The sequence below is a fragment of the Salvia miltiorrhiza genome, chromosome 2, assembly GCF_028751815.1.
Source record: "Salvia miltiorrhiza cultivar Shanhuang (shh) chromosome 2, IMPLAD_Smil_shh, whole genome shotgun sequence".
Lineage (NCBI taxonomy): Eukaryota > Viridiplantae > Streptophyta > Magnoliopsida > Lamiales > Lamiaceae > Salvia > Salvia miltiorrhiza.
In genome coordinates, this window is record NC_080388.1 from 29,223,243 (window position 1) to 29,232,503 (window position 9,261).

Below are 9,261 nucleotides of genomic sequence, written 5' to 3' on the forward strand. Positions count from 1 at the left end.
ACCAACCCATCGTTCACTGAGAATCCTAGAGGCGACGGCGCTTCATCTCCACCAGACGGCGCTTGAACTCCATTTGCAGTGGTATTCTTCTATTTTCGCCGGCGGTCAGCAAGTAGTTAGGGTTCAATTATTTTGATTTAGTTCATCTGTTTATTCGAACATTCATGCGAAACACCTATCAAATCGGAAACTTCTTTTGGTATCACAATGGCGATTAATATACAATATATCTACGATTCATCCGAGTAGTTATATAAGTTTTTAATTTTTGTTTGTTCTTGTTTGGTTCTGAATAGCTTAAGAAATAGACAGAGCAAGGTCGCTCAATAATTTATGAAATGGTTTTGAAATCGACAAATCAAGGTTTATATTGAGTAGAAAAATTATAAAAAGAATAACTTTTGTCAGTATTAGATGGTACTTTCAAGTATTGTTGTATGTGCATATGGTCCTCCCCAATCAATTTCATAGTATATTCGCTTGAAATATGGGGTATGGTGTTACAATAAATTAATTATATTTTACTGTTTGTAGGGACAATGACTAAGAAGGGGAAGAAGATAGCAGGTTACGATTAAATTCATGTATTTATATTTTTTTTCAACTCTATACAGTTATTATATTTTAAGGCTCATTGAAATTGAATTGCAGATGTTGGCGAGCCATCATCACAACCATCTTCAAGTAAAAGCAGAGGTAAACACAAGAGGAGTAAAAGGATAAAAGCAACTGAAGAAGGTATGTTCATAATTTGGTACATTATTCGAGTGAAATGTACATTTATAGATTGTGAATTAATGTTTTTGTTTGACAAATTTTTTGGTGTGTATTTGGTCTGCTAAATCCAAAAAATGATGGTGGTGTTATGATAAATAGTATCTTTATTCAATTGGTATACTTCCTACTTTCAATTCCCCCTAAAGGTTATTCATATAATTGCTAATATCATTCAAAACAATAACATTAGTGAGTTGACATTGAAATATTATTAGGGAAAATGTGCAGATTGGCCCCCGAAATAGTAGCCCCTATAGCGTATAACCCCTCTTACTTACTGTGTGTGCAACTAAACCCCCGAACTCAAAAAAATCGTGCAATTAGGCCCCTCTGACCAAACGGCGTTAACTACCGTTAGTCAACCTTTTTCTTAAATTTTTTAATTAAAATATGAGGCCCACCATTAGTCTTGCTCAACTCTCATCTCTCTCGCTCAGCTCTCTCTCTCTCTTGACTACTCCACCGCCGCCGCCATCTTCCACCACCATCACCACCAGTAGCTCCTCCACGACGCAACCGCAGCAGCTGAATGGCAGCAGCAACAGCAGCCGAACAGAAGCAACAACAACCACCAAGCGCAGCAGTAGCGCGCGAACTCGGCCGCGCCGCCCTCGTCGCGCCACCGCCTCGCCCTGCCGCCGCCACAACCCTCCTACGCCGCCACCTTCGCATAACCAGCCAAGGAGGCCGTAGAATTGCAAGGGAGACGCCAGAAAAGCTCCCTGCCCTCTCGCCTGAAACTTGAACAAGAGCTCAAGTGGGCTCTCATCACAGGTTTATTTCATCGCCGATCGGCCACTAGGCCACGAACTAGCAACGCGTAGCCGTTCACCCATCTTCAGGCTACCACCGATAAGAATCGAAAAGCTCAAAAACTCTCTACATCTCCCGAACTAATAGCTGCAATACCCTCCGGCGAAGCGACATCGGTGAAACTGAACTGACAGTTCAATCCTCATCGTCTTCCATACCCTTTGGTCATTTTCAATTCATCAATCCAAATCCAATTCTCAACCTTTTTTTTCAATCACGAATCCATCTCCATTGGCCTCTCATAATCATCTCTGATTCTCTATATATAGGTCCAATTTGATTAACCATAACATAACAAGCCACAAGGAATTCTTCCTATCCGTTCTCGGCAGAATGCACAAGGAATTGATCCCCACCTTCTACGTCGCCGTTTCGCAGCTCTTTTCTAATGTCGAGGCCGAGCTCGCCAAGAAAGGGGAGTCGGAATTCAACCCGATCAGCGACAGGATGTCGTTCAATCTCTTGTTCCATTTATTCGCCGGCAAGAGCTCGTACAACACCGCCGCAGGCGCCGGTGGCAATGCCGGCCTCGACACGTGGCTATTTCTGTAGCTAGCACCTTTGATCACGCTGGGGTTGAAGTTCCTCCCTAATTTCGCTGAGGATTTGCTATTCCACACGTTTCCGCTACCTTATTTTCTGATGGAATCGGGGTACGAGAAGGTCCACACTACGGTCTGTGAGGCGGCCGGGGAGTTGCTCGACGAGGCGGAGGAGAAAGGTTTCAGTAGGGATGAGGCCTCTCACAACATGATGTTTGTGATGGGCTTTAACTCCTACGGCGGGATGAAGATTCTCTTTCTGACTTGTTGAAGTACGTCGCCGGGGGCGGGGAGGACTTGCACCGCCGCCTCGCCAGAGAGATCCGCAGAGTCATAGAGGAGGAGAGCGGCGTGACTCTGGAGGAACTCAAAAGAATGCGTCTGGTCAAATCTATGGTGTGGGAGACGATGATGATTGAACCGCCGGTTTAGTTTCAATACGGCAAGGCTAAAGAGGATGTGGGGCCAAATTTTAATTACAAAAAAGGTTGACTAACGGTAGTTAATGCCGTTTGGTCAGAGGGGCCTAATTGCACATTTTTTTGAGTTCGGGGGTTTAGTTGCACACGCAGTGAGTAAGAGGGGTTATACACTATAGGGGCTACTACTTCGGGGGCCAATATGCACTTTTTCCCATATTATTAATATGATATTATTCAGATGTTATATCGTATGTATTCACATGGATGCCAACATTATTCATATGATTTATGTTTTTTAGAATTACTAATATCATTCAAAACAATAACATTAGTGAGTTGACATTGAAATATGATTAATATTATATCATTCAGATGTTATGTCGTGTGTATTCAGATTGCCGTTAACATTATTCACATGATTTATGTTTTTGTGAATTAATGTTTTTGTTTGAAAAATTGTTTTGGTGTGTATTTCGTCTGCAAAATCCAAGAAATGATGGTGTTATGATAAATTGTATCTTTATTCAATTGGTATACTTCCTACTTTCAATTCCTCCTAAAGGTTATTCAGATAATTGCTAATATCACAAAACAATAACATTAGTGAGTTGACATTGAAATATGATTAATATTATATCATTCAGTTGTTATATCGTTTGTATTCACATGGCTGTTAACATTATTAAGATGATTTATATCTTAATTCAGAATATACTCGTGCAAATTTATATTTAACTCTTTTGCAAAAGGGTTTTTATGTGCATTTGTTGTTTATGTTTTCAATTGGTTTTTTGTGCACTGGGTATTATAAGAATTCGATGATGTGTGTCTACTGAATACTAATATGATCATCTACTTAGTTGATAATATTCACAAAATTTATTGCCAAAATACTGGTGAAAGTTCAGTCAAAACTGATACAAGGCTTAAGACAAAGATGAGACCTTTAAAAAGAGGTGATTGTTTTAAAGTGAGATGTCTGATATATTATTAACATACAAGTTATGATCATCTAATTAATATTCTTGAATATTGAAATGCCCAGCAAAAATGATAATCACCACAGAGGAACAGGCAGAGGGAGTTAAGGTCCAAAGAAGGAGGAAATTCAACAAGCAAAATGATAGCAATGACGCATTCACTTATACAAAGTTGTACAAGTGGAACGGTTTATCCTCACATCTTGAGGTGTTTGGAGAATGTAACAACGCTAAAGACATGGAATTGGGGGGAATATGTTCTCAGGAGTCTCGTTGATCATAAGCTGTCATGGGTCGGTGATGAAGATAAGGTCTTCTCTGGGCCAACGTTGTTCCTTGTGGTACGGCTCATTAATCTTATAGTTTTTACTATTTTTAATGAAGTTTTTGTATAAAACAACGACTGATAACTTGTTACTTTTTTAGCTATTTTACGTTGATAGGTGCGAGCTGCATCGAAAGAGAGTGGAAAGGGAGTTCCCTATTATAAAGAATTGGACAAGCGCAGCGTTGAGGAAGCGTCAGTCAACTGAGGAAAATATCAAAAAATTTAGGACTGGTTCATAGCGTGAACCCATCGTCCTCCCAGCTGAGTATGGAGAAAATGAACAACCAGGTGGAGATGCCGACGACAAAGATGATCGTCTTGGATCGAGGGTCATGAAGAAGGCGGTGTTCATAGGTGAACAACTGGAAGATTTGAGAGATTTGATATATACAGTGCATCTGTCGTGGACAAGGAGTCGCATTACTTTATTCAATGTATGAATGCGGCATGTAAGATTACAGGATTGCAGGTGGATATGGATGGCCCACGACCATGGCGTCGCCCTCAGGGTATGGAGATTGATGATGATCCTTTTTCTTATTCAGATGAGTTGCATGCGTCGGTTGATGCAGCATGTGCTAAGGTGCAAAATGAGAATGTGAGGGAGAGGGTATCGACAGAAGGAATACCTACTTTTGACCTCCATATGGAAACTCAGGACGAGGTAATTGGTTTAAATTTATTATATTATTTATAACTTAGCTTCGAAATCTATATATTGTTATTCGAAACTTTGTATGGTTATTCAGATAATTGTCAGATTTATTGGGTTAATAAAATACTGATATTCAGAAAATTAAAATTTTAGTTTGGTAGTGTTTTACTGTATTCTGAATTTTACTTGCTAACATTTAATGCATGTACATTATAATCAATGAAGGTTCCAATTGAGGAAGATCCCGTCGAACATGTTCCCAACTCTGAGGGTGCTAGTATGGTTGAGGAAAGCTTTGCCAACAAATCTGTAGTGGTATTATTAGTTTTTATAATGTATATTTGTAAAATTTATGTGCCATTTCTTCATAATGTCGATAAATATTGTGTGTGTGTTTTTTTCTTAGATTGAAGCTAGAGTCCAGCAGGAACCATCGAAAGAATCTGCCATAGTCGAGGATAGTGTAGCACCTGAAACAGGGAATGGTGAACTGGTATGAGTCTCTATATTATTTTCTGAAGATATACAAATATGACTTATATAATAATATGTGGAGTGATTTATATACAAGGGAAACTCTGTTGACGGTAAAGAGCAACCGTCCGAAGATGCTACTGAACAAGGAGTTGTGGGTAAGGGAGGCGTGGATGCAGGTCAGAGTAAGGGTGGCTGCCATATCAAAGAAGTGGTATGTTTTATTGTATTATGTAAACTCATAGCTTTTAAACACATAGAAATATAAAATTTATAATTATGTGAAAATTGTAGGTTGCTGGAAAGGCGAACGTTGGAAAGGTGAAGGATGTTGCCAAGAGTCCACCTCGTAGGTCAACAAGGGTATGGATCCAGTAATGAACTATTAGATTTAAATACACCATACATTAATTTTATTAAAATTCTTCTTATTTGGAGTTGTGTTTATATCTGTAGGTTGAAGGTGCAGCCCGTGAAAAAAGTTCAAAAAGCCTTGATGAACAGCTGGAGGTGCTTAAAAAAACATATGTTAGGAAAAATGTGAAGAAGTAGTTCAATATGGTTGTAAATTAATTAACATTTTGCGATAAGCAGGTTGATGGAACTGAGATATTAGATGGCAAGGCACCACGTTTGCCTCTGGGAAGAATTGACGACAACGTATGTGAGCATTGTTAAAATTAAGTGCTATTTTGCTATTATGAACTTGGTTAAGTGATATTTTGCTATTATAACGTATTTGTGAACTTGGTTAATATTAAGTTCTGCTTTTATTGCATGTGCTTGAATTAATTTGTTTATGTGGAGAAGATTTCAATGCAAGCTAGGAACATTGGTAAGACACCAATGAAGAGCTTGTTAAGAAAAACAGCCAAATTCAGATCACCCTTCCTACAAAGGGAAATCTCAACGTCAAAGCAACTGACCATAAAGGAGAAAGAGCTTGCTGTCTACACATTGTATGCACTTGAAGAAGATAGGTAAAGTACTTTTTGGATGGCTACTTTATGTAAATGTATTTTTTAATAGTATTGAACTGAAATTAAATATTTGTAGGCATGAGCTTATGTTTTCGTCCATCGATTTTGACTTAAGGCGTTATGATATGATGACCATAAAAAGAGGCAAAGTAGTCGGAACGTCTGTCATAGATGCATGGGCAGTAATCTTGAATGGCCAAGAGCAATATCGCTCTCAAACATCGCCTACACGATTCTTTGCAACAACAAGCATATATGTGAGTGAACAATTATTCGAGTGTGTTAGCAAATTAAATTCAATAAGTTTATATCTATATTCAGGTCAACATAATGTATATTCGGATAAATAATGCATGCTATTCGGAAAACACCATACAATTTTAAAATCTCAAATTTTAAAATGTTGTTTGTGTAAAGATTAAATCTATTTGTGTATACAATTTAGTTGTCACAATTTATAGTTTATTCGATTGTGAATATTTATTATATTTATGTAAAGATAAATTCAATAAATGTTAATGTATATTCATTTCATAATTGACTTTGTTCGGTAGACAATAGCATATTGTTCAAAAAAATAATAATCCATTCGGATTAATAACACATGATATTCAGAAAAAAAAATAATATAACTGTTAGTTTGTTCAGTTTGAGTATGCAACTTATTCGGCACTGGAAATATTTAATTTTATTTATGTAATGCTTATTAGCTTAAAAAAAGTATTATGTTTTAATAGGTGGATTGTTTGAAGCCAACTGATTGGTCCTACACCGACCAGAAGTCTTCATTCTTTCGGACACTATATGTTGAGATACAGGCACATCATGGAGATCTGTTTTCTGTCATAGACATTGTAACTTTACTAATTGTGAAAATATATGTTTTCAATGTATTATTATTTGGTGTTAAAATATTTTTCCTCTATAGTTTTTCTTCCCGGTGTACAAAGACGAGAAGTACTATGCTTTGTGTTTCGATACACGTCGTCAGCGCCTGTATATACTAGACAACACTATTGAAGTAACTGAAGATGCAACTGAAACCAAATATAGGGGTTTATGCCGCGATCTGGTGAGTGGCTTGATCTCCATAGTTATTCTTTTGGTATAAATGTCAAGTTTAATGAACTTGTTTCTTGTAGCGTAAATTATTGGCCGACTACCTATACTACCACAACGACGAGTGAAAGGCGAAGGCAATGGCTAACTCGGTTGAGCATGTCGTCAAAATATCGTGGGCTGATAGTAAGAACGAAGTCAACACAAGAGTATACCTAATGAGGCATTTAGAGACCTTTATGGGGGATGGTACAAAGGGGTGGACATGCAACTTATCCAATAAACGCCTACAACAGTTGGCAAGGTTGCGAATAAGGTATTGTACATCGATACTTGTGTGGGAGGGAAGCAGCGAGAAGAAAGAGATTGGAGACAAAGCGTCGTATGCATTTAGAGAGATGTGAAAGAATCTAGGATTCAATGTGAATTGGATCCTACTTGGGTGAAACATCATCAACTGACCACTATTCCACTTTTTAATTTATAAATTTCAGTTGTTTTTTTTTGGATAATACATTATATTGCAGACTCCAATTTGATTTGAATAAATAAAATCTGGTTTTCAAATATTATGTTGTGCTTGTCTGGAATAGTCAAATACTTACAAAATTCTGAATGTTTGAAGTATTAAGTTCTGTATATAATTTAGTTGTGTTCATATATTAACACAATATTGGATTTATCAACAGATATAAGCTATAATTTAACACAAAAAATGGGAGTACAGCGACTCGCGTGGTCGGCTCACGCGGCCGCATGGAAAGGCCGCGCGACCTCGTACGGTTCCCTCGTGCGGCCGCGTGACGAGCCCGCATGGTGGTCCAGAGTTTTCTTTTTCGTTGCGCGGCAAGGCCATGCGGCCGCATGCCTGGACCGCGCGACCTCCGAAGCGTGTGCTCCAACCCGTGAAATTCCCAACGCTCGTTCTTCCTCGTCTGGTGTCCGATTTGACCTCCGTTTGCGCCTACGGACTCGTCTCTTCAAGTACTTCTCTCTACTATCGTCAAAATCATCCCAATTCTAGTCCAAAAGCTGTAAAAATAGCACGAGCACGGACAAGTAGTCTATTCCACAAAAATATGCAATTTAAACCATAAACAACTAAAAACGAAACGCCCAAAACACTAAAGAATAACGCGATAAAGGAGTGAAAAATGCATGTAAATCAAACCCCCCAAACTTAAACCATTGTCCGTCCTCGGACAAAATAAAGATGAACCAAGAATGAATCAACAAGAGCGCAGAGAGTGGTAACATTGTGGCTTCAGATTTATCAACAAAAACATCAACATGCATTTGTATCTCCAATCATCAAGATATCACACTCATGACAAACTTCAAATTATGGTCTCAATGACTTGCAATCCTCACCAAAAAGATAAAGAATTTAAGAACTCTCAACTTTCAAGTGTGTCAATCAACATGGACGTGTATACGCTCAGTTCAAGCAAAACAAGTACTCTACCATAAGCTTGTCCACCGTCTCACCTCTCCACCACTAAATGTATGCTCCTATAACCAAGATCAAAAAGGTCTTTATTGAGGGTTGTAATGTAGGCTCTTTGGTAGGGTAGGATATATTTGGCTAAGTGACTAAAAGATACGTCTCAATGTAGCTCAATCACCAACCTTATAGCATCCTTAATCAATTCAATCCTCCACCTCACACAAAACCAATTTTTTTCAATACAAGAACCATTACAACTCAACAATTATTTCTCATGACATTATGTCTCTCTAATGCATCCTATGTACCTCTTTTTTTCTTTTCATTTTTTCTCTCTTTTCTTTTCTTTTCTTTCTTTCTTTTTTTATTTTTCTTTTTCTTTTTCAAGGTAGGGTACTAGGACTTTTTCATTCAAAAACCGAATTCACAATTCATGATCACTCATCTCCACAACCCAATTATCTCATATCAACAATCTCCAAGCTCCCACCCATGACTACGACAAAGAATATGGAAAAATTAGGCTCAAAGGGGGTGAACTAGGATCATATAAATATATAGAACAAATATGGGATAAATAGGCTAGCAAAGATGGCCTTCTATCGTCTCAAAGTTATTAAGCACACTATGTGATCTCAAGGGAGAAACGAAGACAAGTTCTAGTGAGACACAAGCATGCTCGAACAAAACACTCAAGAATAAGAAATAAGACTGTAAAAATGGTGACAGTCAAGGCTCAAATCTCACAGCTTATTTCATTGATTGCAAACACACAGAGACCACG

At 38.1% G+C, this 9,261-nt stretch overlaps 1 pseudogene; it reads left to right on the top strand.

Annotated features, from left to right (window-relative positions):
• Positions 1–539: 539 nt before the first annotated feature.
• On the top strand, positions 540–2,564 carry LOC131008252 (allene oxide synthase 3-like; annotated as a pseudogene).
• The last annotated feature ends 6,697 nt before the right edge of the window (positions 2,565–9,261 follow it).